At 36.6% G+C, this 19,633-nt stretch overlaps 1 long non-coding RNA gene across 1 annotated transcript in view; it reads left to right on the top strand.

Annotated features, from left to right (window-relative positions):
- The window catches only part of LOC105740004, a 270,477-nt gene extending 251,052 nt beyond the window's left edge, over window positions 1–19,425 (top strand). Inside the window, exons 5-6 of the long non-coding RNA XR_001116006.2 lie at window positions 10,288–10,432; window positions 18,890–19,425. This is a non-coding gene — a long non-coding RNA (uncharacterized LOC105740004). The remainder of the gene's footprint in view (window positions 1–10,287; window positions 10,433–18,889) is intronic.
- The last annotated feature ends 208 nt before the right edge of the window (window positions 19,426–19,633 follow it).

Here is a 19,633-nt window from a genome sequence, read left to right as displayed (position 1 = left end):
CGGTAGGTGAGAAGGGCTGCTCACCTCCCATATCTGAGACTATTTCAACTGTCTATAGGCCAAACTATTTTAAGTTCTTTTTCAGTGTAAGATTTGCTGCTTAGATCTTCATTTTCTGTCATAAGATTGATATCTTTCCAGGATTTTTGACAACAGGAATTTCATTCTCTTATATCGATAGGCCTTCCTTTGGGTTGAGGGTATGTATCTGGGATAGTTGTAGGAACCTCATCCCACTGAAGGAAACATGCTGTGCCTTTCTGCTTCTTATAAGGCAACCTTGCAGTAGGACTACGATGTTTTTGAGTTAGCTGGTCTAATAAAAACCACAGGTGGCAAATAATTGTGTCCAGGTTAGCCCACACCAAGCTGAGTCCAGTCTCTCTTCCATCAGCCCTTTCCAAAGATTAAAACAATCTTGGTGTCTAGACTCAGGTTACTTGATACATATATTCATATATTTCATTTTTTTATATTTCTTTTATTGTTATTATTTTTAATAGAAACAGGGTTTTATCGTGTTGCCCAGGCTGGTCTCAAACTCCTGAGATCTGCCTGCCTCAGCCTCCCAAAGTGCTGGGATTATGAGCATGAGCCTCTGTACCAGGCCTATATTTGTATATTTTAAATAATTAATTAATCTAGTTTTAATTGAAAAGTAAAGATTGTATATATTTATTGCGTACCACGTTTTGAAATATGTATTCATTGTGAAATGACTGCTAGAGCTAATTAACATGTGCATTACCGCACATAATTGTCATTTTTTGTGATAAGAACACCAAATCTTTCAGCAATTCTTTAGAATACAATGCATTGTTACTAACTGCAGTTATCATGTTGTACGATGTATCTCTTAAACTTATTCCTCCTATCTAACAAACTTTGTATTCTTTGACTAGCATCTGCCCATCTCCCCCCTCCCCCAAACTCTGGTAACCACCATTCTACTCTCTTCCTACAAAATACACTTTTTAATTTTAATTTAATTTTATTCTATTTTGAGACAGGGTCTCACTCTGTCACTGAGACTGAAGCAAGTGGTGCGATCTAAGCTCACTGCAGCCTTGACCTCCTGTCCTCAGGTGATCCTTCCCTTTCAGCCTTCGAGTAGCTGAGATTACAGGTGCATGCCACCACATTTGGCTTTAAATTTTTTTTTTTTTCATACAGATGGGGTTTTGCCATGTTGCCCAGGCTGGTCTCAATCTCCTAGGTTCAAGTCATCCTCCTGTCTTGGCCTCCCAAAGTGCTGAGATTACAGGTGTGAGCCACTGCACTTGGCCTGGTTTGATTCCACATTTTCTTACTATGATAGAATACTGCACACTGGGAAATTTATAAACAAGAGAAGTTTATTTGGCTCATGATCCTGCAGGCTAGAAAGTTCAGAATCGAGGGGCTGAATCTGGTGAAGGACTTCTTGCTGCATCATCCATGGAAGAAAGACAAAGAGAGTGAGAGAGAGACAGCCAGAGATTAAATTTACAGCCCCAAGCCCTTTTATAATTGGTTTTAATCCATTCATGAGAATGTAGCCTTCATTATCTAAAGACTTCTTATTAGGCCCCACTGCCAAACATTGTTGCACTGGGGGATTAAGCTTCCAGCACATGCCTTTTGAAGGACATATTCAAACCGTAGCATACAGATAAGTGAGATCATGTGTATTTGTCTTTCTGTGCCTGGCTTATTTCACTTGGCATAATGTCTTCCAGGTTCACCCATGTTGTTGAAATGACAGGATTTTCTTCTTCTTCTTTTTTTTTTTTTTTAGATTAAATGGTATTCCACTGTGTATATATACTATATTTCCCTTATCTAATTATCTGTTGATGGACACTTCGGTTGATTCCATATCTTGGCTATTGTGATAATGCTGCAGTGAATATGGGAGTGTAGATATATCTTTGAAATACTAATTTCATTTCCTTTGGATATATATGTATATAAGATTGCTGGATCAAGTAATTTTTTGAGGAACCTCCATACTGTTTTATGTAATGACTTTCTTAATTCATATACCTATCAACAGTGTGAAAGTATTTCCTTTTCCCCACATCCTCACCAACTCTTGTTATCTTTCCTCCTTTTGATAATAGCCATTCTAACAAGTGTAAGGTAATATCTCATTATGGTTTTAATTTGTATTTCTCTGATAAGTAGTAAAGGTTTACTGAATTCATTTTTTAATTCTAGCAGTTTTTTGGTGGAGTCTTTAGGGTTTTCTTATATATAGAAAACCTATATATAGGTTTTCTGTGTATAAGATCATGCCATGTGCAAACAGGAACAATTTAACTTATTTCTTACCAGTTTGGATGTTTTTTATTTCCTTCTGTTGCCTAATTGCTCTGGCTAGGACTTAGAATATTATATTGAATAAAAGTGGCATTGTCTTGTTCCTGATCTCAGACGAAAAGTTTTCAACTTTTAACTGTTGAGTATGATATTAACTGTGGGTTTGTTACATATGGCCTTTATTGTGTTGAGGCACATTCCTTCTATATTTAATTTATGGAGAGATTTTATCATGATATATTTACAGGTTTTTTTTTTTTTTTTTTGAGACTGAGTCTCGCTCTTTCGCCCAGGCCGGACTGCAGTGGCGCTATCTCGGCTCACTGCAAGCTCCGTCTCCCGGGTTCACGCCATTCTCCTGTCTCAGCTTCCCGAGTAGCTGGGACTACAGGTGCCCGCCACCGTATTTATACATTTTTTTTTTTTTTTTTTTTTGAGACGGAGTCTCGTTGTGTCGCCCAGGCTGGAGTGCAGTGGCGCGATCTCGGCTCACTGCAAGCTCCACCTCCCGGGTTCATGCCATTCTCCTGCCTCAGCCTCTCGAGTAGCTGGGACTACAGGTGCCCGCCACCGCGCCCGGCTAATTTTTTTGTATTTTTAGTAGAGACGGGGTTTCATCGTGTTAGCCAGGATGGTCTCGATCTCCTGACCTCGTGATCCACCCGCCTCTGCCCCCCAAAGTGCTGGGATTACAGGCGTGAGCCACTACATTTTTTATATTATCTTACTCCAAACAGAGCTTGAGGCAGCTTTAAAAATACGGGCAGTATAAAGTAAAATAAGAAATCAGGCCTGAAAAACAATTACAGAAATAAGAAATAAATTAGAGAAATAGGAAAAGTAATTACAGATATACATGCTGGAACTTCCTCAGGTTAAGCCACAAATTTGGTCATGAACTTTCTGTCAGGAAAAGAAAATGGAGGCATGACTGTCAATTACTGAGGTCTTAAAGGCGTTACTTATTTGAACATTTCTAAAGAAAATCCTGAGTAATAGAAGAGTAACCCAGGGAACATAGGAAAGCTTATTAACATCCCTGAAAGAAATTTACCAGTTCACATATTCTCCGCCATAAACACTTTAGTCCAAAACTTGATCATCTCGTACCTGGACTACATAAAACTGCCTTCTAATTAGTCTCCCCTCTTCTACTCTTATAGCTTGTTATTTACATAGCAGCTTTTTAAATAGTGTCTTTTCAAAACTTCAGTTAGATCACATCAGTTCTCATCTTAATGGGAAATCCTTCTATGGCTTTCTATTGTGAGAAGAATAGAATCTAACTCTACTTTGCCTCAAATACCGTGCCTGATCTAGCACTGGGTTATCCCTCCAGCACCGTCTCCTACTTCATTCCCCTCATTCACTCTGCGACAGCCACACTGAGCTTTATTTGGTAGCTGCAACATACCAAACTTGCTTCTACTGCACTAAGCTCCTATCTTCACACAGCTTATCCCAAAGCTAAGGATACCTATTTTAGGTTTTTATTATGATAGCACCCACTTTTAGGTACCCAAGCCTTCCAATTATCTTCTGCTGCATAATCAACCACTCTAATCCTAGTAGCTTAAAACACAATCATTTATTTAGCTCAAGAATGTGCAATATGAGCAGATTTTAGCAGGGAAGGCTTGTCACTGTTCCATGCGCTATGAGCAGAAAAAACCTTTGAAAATTTTACTATGAAAATGCTCAGCAAACAAGGAAAGGAGCTAAAAGAGTTTCCTACACTTGAATAAAGGGCATCTGTGAAAAAAATAAAGCTAACTTCATGCTTAATATTGAAATAGTAAAATTCTTTTCCCATGGATTAGAAAGAGATCAGGATGTCTCTTCTCACCACTTCTATTCACTATTGTATTTATTCTTAAAATTCTCCAGTGAATGGCAGATATTGAGGAAATGTGAGATTTATAGTCATTTTAGAAAGCCAAGTAATACTTTTTTTGTTGTCCTTACATTACTTTGGTGGTAGCAATCATGTGTGTTGAGAGAGACACATAGGAGATGGTAGAGAAATATATTTAGTAGAATATTATTATGCTAATTAATACAATTTCATAATTTTAAGTAGTTCATTCTGTGAAGACTTTTTGAAATGGGTAAATTCACAATGATTACAGCTGAATACAATATATATTTTCCTACTAGTTACAAAATAAGAATTAACAATGAAAACACAATGTCCTCTCATAACTTCCCTAAATTTAAAAAAAAGCCAAAAAAGAATATTCTTTTGAAGACTTAGTAAAGCATTATGGAAAAAAGAATGCAGGAAATGATGTTAAGAATTTTTGATATTTGATTTTAGAATAAAAATGTTAATACTAGTAAACACCAATTTCATACTGAAGACATGTCTTAGGGCTTAGTGTGGACCTCACTTATCCCAGAAAACAAGAATTGGATAGCAGATATCAAATAAATGAGACAACCAGATTTTGGAGATCTTGAAGGTCAAGATTAAAGTTAATATGCCATGTTTAAATTTTTTCCTAAATGGAAGCCAGATGATGGACAAAATTACCCTCCCCACCTGGCTCCTACCACCTGTCTGCTTGTTTTCTTTGTGTTGTTCCATGGGGCTGTGGCATAAGCAATTGTGATTTACACTAGGATGTAGGAGAACATTCAGGAACGTGTGGTTCTCCATCACTGCACTGAACAACCACTGGGGAGTTTTTTGAATGCTGACTCACTCATTATTGCAGCCCCAACATGCAACCTAAAGCAGGACACATATTAAACACTTAGTAAAGACTTGTTGAGTGAATGGTTGACAGAGTGCATATTAATAAGTAAATAATAATAAAAGGAAATGACTTTCAAAAAGAAGTTGTAATTGCATTACTATTTTTAAACATCACACATTTAAATGTTCATTGTTGCTAGTGCTGTGAGAGGTTTATTGCAGTTCTGCTACTGGTTTTAGGTATTATCTCATGCAAAACACCTAATTCAGGCAAGAACCAGCCTTGGTAGGTTTTTATAACTATTTTTCCTTGCAGTTCTAATATCTTACACCCCTTTTGACTCACTTGGCCTCCTTTTGGATAGTTTAATATGTATGACTCTGCTTGTTTATTCTATCCTTAGGTAGGAAATAATTTAATAATATTGCCACTTTCCATTTACAAAAACTTACAAGTTAAATGGACTTGACGAGATAAAGCATGCTAAAAAGGAGCAAGACTAGACTTCACAGTGAACATAAATCTGACTAGCATCTAATGTTGTTCTGTGATTTTCCTAGATTTTTGTTCTTTCTTTAGAAAAAGAGCATTTTCACAATTTTCTAATTAATAAAGCAATACATACTCAATGCAGAAAACAGAAAAGAACAAATAAAAATGTACTTAGACTTCCACCACACACAAATAATTACTTTTAAGGATTTTGCTATAGCTTTTCTTGGCTTCTATCTATCTTTTCATAGATTTACACAATGTATATTTTTTTACATAGGGCTTCCTACTTTTATTTATTTAGCAATGTGTCAGCAAAGTTTTCATATCATTAAATATTTAAAACTTGTGAGTAATGCTGAGTCTTAAACAATGTATTTAATAATAGTAAATTATAATGATTACAAAATTCATTTCAGTCAATCCCCTATAATTGAACATTTAAGATGCTCTAAGTTTTCATTATTATTAATTATTATTACATTTGGAAACAAATTTTCTCGACATAAGAAATTATTATAAAAATCTTGTTAATGATGGTTAGTTATACATATTAGGAGTATACACAAGTGGCCTTTTAGCCCTTGTATTTTGTAAAAATCTGTTCTTTATTTTTGGAAGGCCAGATTTTCAAATGCTTATCTCAAAATCGTTTCTGGCTTATCTGAACTCCGGCATGAGGAATAATCATGTGATCTTACAAGTTACAACTATATCTTCACGTCCTTTTTTCTTTTTCTCTTGGACAATTACTTATGAGAAATTGGGCTAGGCACTGCACAAAAGGGAAATTATTACAAATACAACTCTTGCCCTGAGTACCATTTACTCTCAACCATTGGTTGGTCATCACCAGTCATTTCAATGAACTTGAGAATAGTTTTGTTTTCTGTCCAAGGAAAAGACCACTTGGAATTTTTATTAAAATTATATTCAGTGTGTTATTTAATAACAGAAAGTATTTACATTTGTAAAATCCTAAGCCTTCCTATCTGTTCCTGAATCTATTTATAAGCATGATTTTATATTACCTATAAACATATCATTTTTGAATCTATTCAGGTCATGTAGGTCTTTTTTTTTTTTTTTTTTTTGAGACAGAGTCTCATTCTGTTGCCCAGGCTGGTGTGCTGCAGTGCAATTTGGCTCACTGCAACCTCCACCTCCTGGGTTCAAGCGATTCTCCTGCCTCAGCCTCCTGAGTAGCTGGGATTACAGGCGCCCACCACCACACCCAGCTACTTTTTTTGTATTTTTAGTAGAGATGGGGTTTCACCGTGTTGGCCAGGCTGGTCTCGAACTCCTGACCTCAGGCAATCCACCCGCCTGGGCCTCCCAAAGCATGAATAATTTTATCTAACCCTCACAACAACTGCATGAAGAGGGAAAAATTATTATTTCTGATACATAGATGGGGAAATTGAGGCTTGGATATGTTATATATCCTGCCCAGAGCAATATACCTAGCAAGTTGCGGAAGATTTTGAGACCAAGCTGTTGGAAAAAAATTTTAAGTAAACTTTTTATTGAAGTATAACATATGTAGGGAAATGTGCCAAATAATAAATGTACAGCTCAATTGATTTCTATGAAATAAACATACTCATGTAATGAATACACAGAATATTACTGGTATCCCCAGATACCTCTCCTAGGCCCTCCAGCTGTCATTAATCCCCTTGGGGATAACCAGTAGTCTGATGTTTGCCACTGTAAACTAGCTATGCCTTATTTGGAACTTCACTTTTCTGTGTCTAGATTATTTTGTTCAACATTGTATTTTTGATTCATTGTTGGGTTTAGCTATAGTTTATTCATTGTTGTGTAGAATTCCATTTTATATATAAAACACAATTTATTTATGTATTCTATAGTAGGTGGCATTTGAGTTGTTTTCAGTTTGGGATTATTTAAATAATGTTACTATAAACATACTTTTTCATGTTTGTTGGTGTGTAAATTTCTGTCAGGTATGTACATAGGAGTGGAATTGCTAGGGACGCATATGCTTAGTTTCAGTATAGATTCCCAGATTTCCAAAGTGACTGCATCCTTTTTCACTTTTCACTGAAGTTTCTGAGAGTTCTCGTTGCTCTGGAACATTTTGCCCTTGTGCTTTTTGACTGGCAGTTGTTAATAAAATAGAAAGCTGTATTTTTTTCCTGTATGTTCATTTTATGTATTTTGCTAAGTGTCTTTTTTTTTTTAAAAAAATGCTCTAAAACCGTGGTAATATCTCCACCTTTATTTCTAATTTTGTATATTTATACATTATTTATTACACTAAAAGTTTGCCTGTTATTGGTTTAATTTCTAGCAAAATATCTATGAAAATTATTTATTAATTCTATTGTTTCAAAAATTAATATTTTCTTACTTCATACTTACTCGTTTTTAGCTTTCCTTAAGCTTATTTTTCAATCTTCATTAGCAGAATGCTTACCTAATTGATTATTGTTTAATAGTAAATTGTTTCTGCTGATGGAGTGACCAACATAAATCCAGGGGAAATCTGCTGGAGAGATATTGAGTATAAAATATTTTTTCTTTCAGAGAGAGAGAGAGAGAGAGACAGAGACACACAGGGAGAGAAATAAGGAGTTAATTACCCATTTCCTTCCCCAGGACATTGCCATGTCTGCATGTGTGGATGAAGAGTATGATTTCAATCTTAAAACCAGGAAGGGAGTTAGTCATAGGGAAAATAACAGAGCAGATGATTAAAGATATGTAGGTCTTTTCTGATATCACAAAGGCACAGCCTTTCTTCCAACTTCCTCTTATTAAAGACCAAAAACATTAAAAATAAAAAAAGGAAAAAGGAAATAAATATTTTCCCCAATTTTTAAACTTTTGAATTCTGTTTTCTATTATTGGCCAAGGCATTCTAACTGATTCACTACCCATATCTTTCTTCATTTTTTTTTTTTTGCTTGATATAACAGGGACAGAGAGCTATGAAAGTATCCTTCTACTGTTGTTTTTGTTTTTTTGAAAAAATTAGTTTTTGATTACATGATCCTGTATTTTATTATCATTCAGCTTGAAGATTCATGAGTTACAATTTTGTGTCATAAACTTATTTTGTTCTTTCCCGTCATATTCTTTTAAAATATACAATCTACAATTTTTTACCCAGCTTCTTAAAGTATTATTTTATTACTATGTGAGGATTAATTTACTTTTCTTTCAAATAGTGTTAAAATGTACTTTCCGATACAATATTGTTAAACAATTTCTTATACTCAATGCTATATTTACATATTTTCTGAGATTCACTTCTACTGTTCTTATGCCATAATTTCCCCTTTTATATGTACAAATAAACCTTAATAGAATACTTTCTTGATTTTTTTTCCAGGATAAATAAATAGATAATATTCTTTCAGTTACTGTTACACATGAAACAAAACTTCGGTGAACATAGAGCATCTGGCTTAAAATTGTTCCCCTGTTGCATTTGTAGCCGTTTTCCCCATGTTCTGGCATTTGGTGTGGTGCAGAAGAGGTCCTGCCTCAGTGTAATTGTTCTCTCGTGCTAGGTTGCATTCATTTTTTCCCACCTTTAGGCTGGTTGTCTTTCACTTCTCAACAGGGTATATCTGGGTTGATTTTTACTCTTCAGATGTAACTTCTTTAAATCTTTAGATTCAATTCAAATTTTTTTCTATTAATACTTTATTTCAGTATATTTTCTGTCCTGTTTTTCAGAATTATTCATCAAATTTGGATCTCTGTGTGCTGTCTTCCAATTTAATACTTTCTGCGTTGCTGTTCTATTTTCTTTCTTCCAGAACCTGGCAAAGTGTGTCAAGGTGGGTCACCAGATGTCTGACTCAATCTTCTATATTAATAGATTTTCTCTGTATTGTTAAAATTAATTTTAAAGTGATTTTGTAAAATTTATAATTATAGGATTTTTTCATGTTCAGCTCCTTTTAAATTTTTTCCTGTTTGCCCATTCTTCTTTTTTCTTATCACTTTGAACTTACTGATCTCACACTGAAAAGACACACTGATAGAAATGAATTTTTGAACTGAGTCCAAAGATTTAAAGAGGTTACATATAAATTGTAAAACACCTACATCTGGTTGTACCCTGATGAAAAAAGAAAGAAGACAATCTCTTTATCATGTCTGTCTTTTGTTTTGAAGTTGTTACTTAAATTTTGTTAAAATAAATTGTGGTTTATTGTTTTATTTTCCTCATTTCTTCACCTCTTCTTGCATCTGTTCCCTTGCTATGGCCTCGTCATCACAGATGGCATGTACTCATTTCATCTTGTCTCTGGGCTTGGCTATGTGACTTGCTTTGGCTGATGACACATGAGCAAAAGTCACAGTTTGTATTCTAAGTGCAAGCCTTGAAGACCTCACATGTTCTTGCTTGTTTTCTTTTCTTTCTGGCAGATCATGGAAATAATAAAACCGTGGGTAGCCTGCTGGTCAGCAGAGCCACCCTAGGTAATTAATAGACATGCAGTGACAGAAAGAGCTTCCCAGTTGAGCCCAGCCTATGTCAATAAGATTCTAGTAGATTCAAAGATGCATGAGCAGTAAGAAAAGTTTACACTTATTGGAGTGATTTGTTAAGTAGCAATAAGTAACCAATACAATATGTTTTAAAATATTTTCTCTGGTAAGTCATTTTCAAAAGTAATTCTTTCTGTGCTTCTTGCTTAATAAAATTTTTTTGTAAATCTTACTTTTAAAACTTTATTCTTTTTTGCCTTGAATTCTTCATTTAAAAAAGATTCATAGATTTTTTTTTTTCCTAATTCATCTGTCTAAATAGCGATGAGGCTTCCTCTTTGAAGATCACAGGTGAGAAGATTAGGTGCTTTCGCAGAAGCCCAACAACCTGATGGGAGTGTGGAGTGAGCCAGACCCAAATCAGAGCTTCATCCCTGCATGGCTTATTTGGCAAACTTGCCCTGCAGGTAAGCAGATCCAGTGTGACAGTATCTTCCTGTGCCAGCTGTTCATGTTTTCAAAGAAGAGATTCTTTGGGGTTTTGTTTTGTGCCTTGAACCCTTCAAAAGCAAATGTCCCAAATCTCGCTGGCTTACTACTTGTCCTGCTTCCTGCTCTTCTAAAGAAGATATCTGCTGCTTTGGGGGAAAATTGTCAGCATGGTCCAAGGATTTTATTTGCTTGATATCCTTGAAAGAGACTAGCCAGCTGCTCACAAATCTCACTTCATCTCCCTCTTAGATATTCAGCTAACCTATATTTTTGTTTCCTCTGCCTGTGGTCATGTGATTGATTTCTTAGGAATATAATGTGAATAGAAGTGATATTGTTATTTACAGGTCTGGCTCATAAAAACTTCCTATGAACAATTCCCAACTTTCCAACAGAGGCTAAAGAAAACGGAGAAAGTCCAGTAACCAAGGATTGCATCTGACCCACTGCAGTAGGCAATAAACTTTAACAATTATTGAAAAAGCAGAGATTTTGTAAGATTCTTCAGTTAAACAAAGTAACTATACTTGTTGTAAAGATCAAATTCAGAGAGATCTAGACTACGGCAAAAAGTATCACTCATCTCTACTATTAAATCAGACTGTATGTTAGGTCTTTCAACATGACCATCCTTGAATTTAACCTAAATGTCTCCATTTTCTGCTAACTGCTACAGCAAGGCAGTGTCCAGTCATTTTTGTGTAGTGCTGCTCCCACTTACACTCACACACCCTGTTTAGTTCAGATTCCGGTGTCTCTGGATCAATTACTGTGAAAGGAAGGTGGCAGAGGTGGGATGGGGCAAAGGAAGTACAGCTGTGATGCACCAAAATGGCAGGGTGCTCTGGAATGAGTACTGACATACAGAGCCAGGGTCCCATTTTGGGCTCAAATTGTTGAGTTTTTGTCCTCTGCAGGGCTGAAAATCAGGTCTTGATATTCCTGCCTTGCTCAGTCACCACAGTGACCACTCCCACATGGCTGTGATCTTAACTAGATCTCTACAGTTGAAGATGGTCATTTGGGACCAACTTGGGGAGCTATATGCTGCCTGACCACACTCCTAGTGACTGGGCAGCGACTTCTACCAAATCCTAGTTAATCTTACATTTCTTCTCACACACTATTTTTTTTCTCCCATTTTTAAATAATATGCTGTTTTTTCCTCCATGAAAATGTTTGGTGTGACTCCTAACAGTTCTCTATTTTTTTTTTATTAAAAGAAATTGGCAGTGCTCAATGTCTGTGCAGAGTAGAAGAGGCACCTTGAGACAAATTACTTTTGATCACCAAATAATTACTTAAAGGGCTGTTGGTCTCTTTTAGTTATCAAATTTTATTGGTATACCTAATGTATTTGACACCTGAAGTAAATAATTTTTAAATATCTTCCCTCTATTCTAGAAAATTATTTTAGTAAATTTCATAAAATGAAATAAATAATAGTAATGGATAGATTTTTAAATTATGCTTTATATGTATAATCATATAGCTCAGAAATATAAAACAAATTTAAAACAAACCAATTAAAACAAAAATAAATAAAACAAGAATGAAAAAAGAAAAAATAGAAGGAAAAATAAATAAACAAAGTAATTAGAATGGTATAAAAAGAACAAAGTACAATTAATTCAATAATTTTGATAGCTACACAGCAGTTGAAACTCTGAACTTTTGGTTACAGTCTGATATAATAAGTCATCTGTATAATTGGTAATTAATAAGTGAATTATAAGAGAAGCAAAATATCTATAAAGGCTAAAATTTAGGCAACTAGGTCATAGCCCTGATGTAACATTTTATTATTATGATTTGTTTATTATTTTAAAAACAAGATAGTTTCTTAAAAAGTTAACCATAAATTTACCATCTGACACAGCAATTTCACTACGAGGTATTTGTGCAAGAATAGATGAAAACATATGTCCATTCAAAGACTTGTGCACCAATCTTCATGGCAGCATTTTTACTAATAGCCAAAAAGTGAAAACAGTTTAATGCCCATCAATTGGTAAAGGAATTAACAAATGTGGTATATCTATATGTGCAATATTATTTGGCAATAAGACATAGTTTATCCATATGATGGATAAACCTCAAAAACATCATGCTAAGTGAAAGAAGTCAGATGCAAAATATTACATAGTATATAATTCCCCTTACTTGAAAAGTCCAAAAAAGGCAAATCTGTAGAGTTGGAATGCAGATCAGTGATTACCCCTGGTTGGGGGTAGGAATGAAGATTGATTGAAGAAAGGCACAAGAGACCTTTTAGGGCTGGTGGAAATGCTCTAAAACTAGGTTGTGGTGATGGTTTCACAACTCTAAATTTGTGAAAAATCACTGTATTCTTAAAATGGATGATTCTTTTGCTGTGCAAATTGTACCTCAATAAAGTTGTTAAAAAAGCAAACACATAACAATTAAAATGAATAAAGTGGAAAGACATTAAAATTCAGTAAAAATTTTTTTCATTTGTACTAACAAATATCAGTTTTGGCGTTTTAATTTTTAAACACAAAAATACTAAGTGTTCACATGGAATGACATAATTGAAGTAATTCAAAGTTTTTTTTTTCATTTTCACTTCACTAATTATTATTTCTTTTCAATCCGCTATTGAGACAAGGAAATATGCAGCCAAGGAATTGGAGACACAAACAAGTAGCTGAAAGTGACATGGAAGGTTCTGGGCTGTTTGAACTTACACTCAGATGAGTACACAATGCTGAAGCTGCCTGTGTTGGCCGACTTTATAACTGACATTTTCATGAATTAGCTTTATGGTAGAACATAATGATTATTAAATGACAAGTAATTAAAATATTCTCATTTAAACTTCACATGTATATTATTAAAACACAACTGTTTCCACAGCAAGTGTTTACAACTTATAGTATATCATATCAATAGAACAGAAGCGAAAGGAAACATTTCAGTAGATGTAAAAAGTATCATTTTTAACATTTATTAGTAAATATTAGCTTATTGACAACCCAATTTAAATGTAATATAATAAGAGTGGATGGACATGGTTTTAACATACTAAGAACAGTTTTGCCTCAAAGGAAAGCTAACATTTTGCTTAGTGTTCATTCACTAAAGAGCATATTTTAACTTGTGTAATGATACTTGGCAATACAATTAGAAAAAAGCAGAAGAAAAAAAGAGTATAAGATGTAAGATATACATGCATGAAGTCCAGATTCTAAGATTAGATTGTTAACCCAGAAAATCTAAAAGAATGAATTTAAAAAATTAGGGGAGAGGGGGCCAAGGTAGCTGACTAGAAGTGGCTAGTGTGCACTGCTCTCATGGAGAGGAGAGAGTAGTGCATAAACGCTAGCTCCCCAACTGGATGTTCCAGGTGGACACATTGGGATTCTTAAAGGAAGTAAGGCAATCTACGGAGAACAAAGAAGAGTGAGTCACGACAGCCACCCAACTGGGACTGGCATGGCGTCAGGGGAAGACTCCCCACTGTGGGGAAACTCTGAGTGAGTGAGACCCCCCTCCCTGCCCCGGACACAACTTCCACCACAGACCTTTGTAACCATAGTCTCAGGAGATTCCCCCATGATGTCACCCACTGGGGCCTCCACACTGACAGAGAGCTACTTAGAGTCTGGGCAGAGCTGCTGCTCAGGCACATGAGGAATCTCAGGGGCCTTGGATCCCTAGGTACTCGGCACCAGCACCTGCAGCTTCGGCAATGGGGGAGGCCAAAGTCCCTTGCATACTTCCAGGATAGGGGCTGAATCCACAGGACTGAGGAGTGAATTGACTGCAGGCCTCACCTGCACTGCACCTCACTGGACAAGGGCCTAGGACTCTAGCGTGGCCAGGTCAGCCCTGCCTGAGCTCACTGGCTGGTAGCAACCTGGCACTTTCCGGGGGTGAAGCTCCCAGAGGGAGCGGGCAGACCTGTCAGTTATGCTGCTCTGCATCTCCTGCCCCTACTGCCCTCAGGCTCTGGAGGGACTGAAGTGATTAAGGACTAATTCAGGCCCCCAGCACAGAGCAGCTGCCTTACAGAAAAGTGGTCAAACTGTTTTCCACATAGGTCCCTGCCCCTCAGTGAGCAGGCCCTCAGCACAACCACCCTATCCCATCCTGAACACTTGAGTTGGTGGCAGTTCTGTGTTTCTTTGGGGAGGAAATCCCAGAGACAAACCACAGCCCCTCAGCCATTGCAGCTGCAGTGGTACCATCCTCACCACTCACAGGCTGGGGAAAGAACAAAGGGCTTGGTCTTGTCACTGCTACCTCCAGCACACCCCAGCCACCATACAGAGAGAAGTCCAGGCCCTCTTCTCTGTGAACCCCCACCCACTACTCTTCACCAGATAGGGCCCCCAGATCAGAACTGCAGAGCAGCCACTTCACCCCCGACTGAGCATTCTCACTGGTAGTGGCTCTGTATTTCCTTGGAGTAGAGCTTCCAGAGACAACTGATAGCCCCTCTGTCACTACTACTGCCGCAGTTCTACCCTTGCTGACCTAAACTGGGGAAAGAATAAAGAGCCTGAGATCTTTACTTGTGCCTCCAGCATGCCACAGCCGCCATACACAGAGGGGTTCAGTCTCTCTTCCCTGTGAGTCTCTGAGTCCCTACTCTTCATCAGGCAGGGCCCCCAGCTTGGGTCAGGAGTGCAGCCACTCCACAGCCTCTAGCTGAACATTCCCATTGACAGCAGCTCTGTGTTTCTTGGGTGGATCTCACGGAGGCAAGTGAAGGCCTGTCTGCCACTGCCACTGCCACTGCCACTGTGCTGGTACTGCCCTTGCTGCCCTTGGGCTGGGGAAGGAGCAAATACTCTGATTGCTTTACTCACACCTCCATCTCACCACAGCCATCCTAAGGAGAAGAGACCAATCTGTCTTCCCTGTAAGCCCCCACCTCCCCTGCTTGTCACCAGGCAGGGTACTATAGCTTGGGCCACAGTGTAGTCACTCCACCCAAGGCTGATTGATCTGATTGGTGGTGGCACTGCATTTCTCTGGGGTGGAACACCAGGAGATAAGTGAAAGGCCCTCTGCCATTGACACTGCCAAGTTTCCTTCTTCTCTGCCTGTAAGCTAGGAAGGGAACATAAAACCTGAGCTTACCTTAGGACTGTGATGTGTAGCCCAGGAATGCCAAGCCAAAATCTGCAGCCGGCAGAGTGGGAGAGGAGGCCACACTCTCAGAGCACTGAGAGGGAGCATGGCTTACAAACATGAGGAAATACAGAGGAGCCGAGTGGCTGAGCAGCAGCTTACCTATTGGCTGGTGCATCTAAGCACCATTTACTGGATCACAGCCAAAAACTCAGCCCCCAAATTACTTTGCTAATATTATTCCCTTATCCCATGAAGCCAAGGACAAGAATTCAGCTACAAATAAAGTTCCAGCACAAAACCTTGTCCTTCTAAAAACATCCAGAAGCAAAGTCAACAAAGACCATACAAAAATTACTCCACAGTTGAAGGACCATTAGCCTACACAGACGAGAATGAATGAGTGCAAGAACTCTGGAAACTCAAAAAGCTAGAGTGTCTTCTTTCGTGCAAATTACCACACTAGTTTCCTAGCAGTGGTTCTTAACCCAGCTAAAATGGCTGGAATGACAGAATTCAGAATATGGATATGAATGGAGATCATTAAGACTTAGGAGAAAGTTGAAACCCAATCCAAAGAATCTAAAGACTACAATAAAATGATATAGGAGCTGAAAGACAAAATAGCAATTTTAAGAAAGAATCAAACTGATGTGATAGAGCTGGAAACACACTACAAGAATTTCATAATACAATTTGCAAATATTAACAGCAGAACACACCAAGCTGTGGAACGATTCTCAGAGCTCAAAGCCTGCTTCTCTGAACTAAATCAGTCAGACAAAAATAAAGAAAAAATAAAAAAGAATGAACAACCTCTCTGAGAAATATGAGACTATGTAGAAAAGCAAATCTAAGACTCACTGGTATCCCTGAAAGAGGGAGAGAAAGCAAGCAACTTGAAAAACATATTTGAGGATATCAATGAAAATTTCCCCCACCTCACTAGCGAGGCCAACATTCAAATACAGGAAGTGCAGAGAACCCACCCGTGTGAGATACTATATAAGATGACCAACCTCAAGACACACAGTCATCAGATTCTCCAAGGTCAAAATGAAAGAAGAAAGTGTTAAAGGCAGCTAGAGAGAAGGGGCAGGTCACCTACAAAGGGAAGCCCATCAGACTAACAATGGACCTTTTAGCATAAATCATACAAGCCAAAAGAGATTAAAGCCTATATTTAGCACGCTTAAACAAAAGAAACTCCAACTAATAATTAATATCCAGTCAAACTAAGCTTTATAAGAGAAAGAGAAGTAAAATTCTTTTCAGACAAGTAAATGCTAAGGAATTCGTTACCACCAGACCTATTTTACAAGAGATCCTTAATGGAGTGCTAAACATGGAAATGAAAGACCATTATTGGTCTCCACAAAAACACAATTAGGCACCTATACCGTTGACATTATAAAGCAACTGCACAATCAAGTCTGCATAATAACCAGGTAACATCATGATGACAGAATCAAATCTGCAGTATCAATATTAACCTTGAAGGTAAATGGGCTAAATGCTGCAAATAAATGGCACAGAGTGGCAAGTTGGATAAAGAAACATGACCCCATGCCATGCAGTCTTCAAGACACGTATCTCACATGTAGTGACACCCATAGGTTCAAAGTAAAGAAATGAAGAAAAATCTAACAAGCAAACGGAAAACAAAACAAAACAAAAATCAAGGAGTTGCTATTTTAATTTTAGACAAAACAGGCTTTAAACCAACAACAATAAAAAAAAGACAAAGAAGGGCATTACATCATGGTAAATATTCCAATTCAACAACATTTAACTATCTTAAATATATATGCACCCAATACAGGAGCACCTAGATTTATAAAACAAGTTCTTAGAGACTACAAAGAGACTTGAGTGTGGAGGGTGAGAGGAGGTTTAGGATCAAAACACTACCTGTTGGATACCATGAGTATCACCTGGTTTACAAAATAATATGTACACCAAACCTACACAACATGTAATTTATCTATAGAGTCAACCTGCATATGTACTCCTGAAACTTAAAAAAAAAAGTTAGAAAAAAATTAGATGCTGGGAAAATTCAGAGTCACAGCTCTTTTTAAAAATTTTAATAAGGAAATTTTTTTCCATATATAAACAATAGCTTATTAGAAAACATAAATGAAAAGAATTTTTTCTTCACAATTCCAATTCCACACACAAAATATCTAGAAATATACTTCATAAAAGGTGTGTAATACCTACATAAAGAAAGAGTAAAAACATTTCTGAGGAACATAAAGGATGACTGAAGAAAATACAAAGATACTCTACATTCTTGGAAAGGAAGAATCAGTATTGTGAAGATATCAACGTACCTAAATTGATCTGGAAATCCAATATGATATCAATTATTAAAATAACAGATTCACTAAAATAATGAATCTGTTTTATTTCTACTAACAATATAATATAAAACTCTCTGGAGGAATTAACATAAAATAATATTCTGAGGAATCCTGAAAAAGAAAATTAATAATGAGGAACTAGCCTTAGTGTTTCTGGAAATATATGTAATAAAGCAACAAAAATTAAAATTCTTTAGTCCTTATGAATAAATAGACAGCAACAGAACACAATCTAGGTACAGTCCCAAACACACGAAGATTTAATTTATAACAAAGTGACTAAATATTTAGAACAAAATTAAGTAAACTTGGGTCTTTATCTCGCTCCTTACACCAAATATTTAAACATTAAAAAAAACCCCACATAAATTCTAGGAAAAAATAATAGTAACTTTATTTATTATTTTAGACCAAGAAAGGACTTCTCAAGTGACCTAAACTCAGAATTGAGAAAGTGTCTATGAGAACCAAAGCAAACCATCCATCCAAACAAAATAAACTTCTGTCTGGTGAAAAGAATCATCAACCAAGTAAACACAACTGGTAGTTTTTTGGGGAAAAATTGCAATACTTCTGGCAGAAAATGTCATTGATTTATAAAAAGGTCAAACAATATAATGGCAGTCAAAATCAGATCATTTAAATGAGGAAAAAATTAGGGATATACATTCAACAAAACAGTCATAGACCATGGAAACAGAAAGTCCCTAAAAATGTTAATAATGTTGATTTTTATTGTTTTATCTTTGTTTTCCATTTTATGCACCCAAGATTTTCCTTTGCACCTTAGAATACTTTCTTTAAAATGTCCTTGCTCTCTTAATTTTCTGAGTTGCTACTTTCTCATTTTCCTTGCTGATTATAAAACAACTGAAGGATAAGAAACACATGTTTTTCTATAACTGTTTTTAATTAAATGTTTGGTAAAACTGAGATGATTGTAATTACTCTTTTGTTATCTTCAAGAATCTACTCAAGCTTCCTCAGTTTCTCAGATCATTCTTGGGCAACAAACGAACAAGAAAGAGGATGTCTTATTATCTGGTGTCTGGCTAGCTGATTTAATAACCTAGAAGACAGTGTTTGAAGAACACAAACTCTAAAGTCCTTCACTTTAAAAAAAAAAAAAAAAAACTTTCCCGAATTGCTTACCATTTGGGAAAAATTGCCTTACCTTCTTCAGTCATCTCTGATGTTGTCACCCTCAGAGTAAGAAGTACGCATTCATAAGGAACCATAACGTCCTTCAGGAAATCCACTACACCCTACAATTTTACCTAAATTTTGATGTTGTTTTTTTCTGTCCATTTTACCCTCTAGGGAAATGGATCTCATGCTGTTTATCAGTTTCTGAAAGTTGTTATTAATCTCCCCTCATCCCCAAATTGAAGAACTTTGCTTAAATCTTAGAATCAGAACTTTGGCTCCAGTAATAAAGACTTTTCAATATCTTTGTCTCCCATTGAGTCTTACCTAACGAAATAGAGCCTCCACAGTGGGAATTTGAAATGTTTTAGAATCTTTTTTTCTTTTGACATAGTGATTGGTGGGATGCTACAGGCAGTTAGTGGTTAGGGTCCAGAGATGCCAGACATCTTGCAGTGAGAGGGATAGTCTGTACAAGGAAGAATTCTCACGTGTTCTGACTAACATTGGATATTATTACAGGTGAAAGCATTGGAATCATGTGAACCTCGACCTGTGTTTTGC

This window comes from Nomascus leucogenys, chromosome 7b, assembly GCF_006542625.1.
Source record: "Nomascus leucogenys isolate Asia chromosome 7b, Asia_NLE_v1, whole genome shotgun sequence".
Lineage (NCBI taxonomy): Eukaryota > Metazoa > Chordata > Mammalia > Primates > Hylobatidae > Nomascus > Nomascus leucogenys.
Note: the sequence above shows the minus strand (reverse complement) of the source record. Positions and strands in the feature narration are given on the sequence as shown.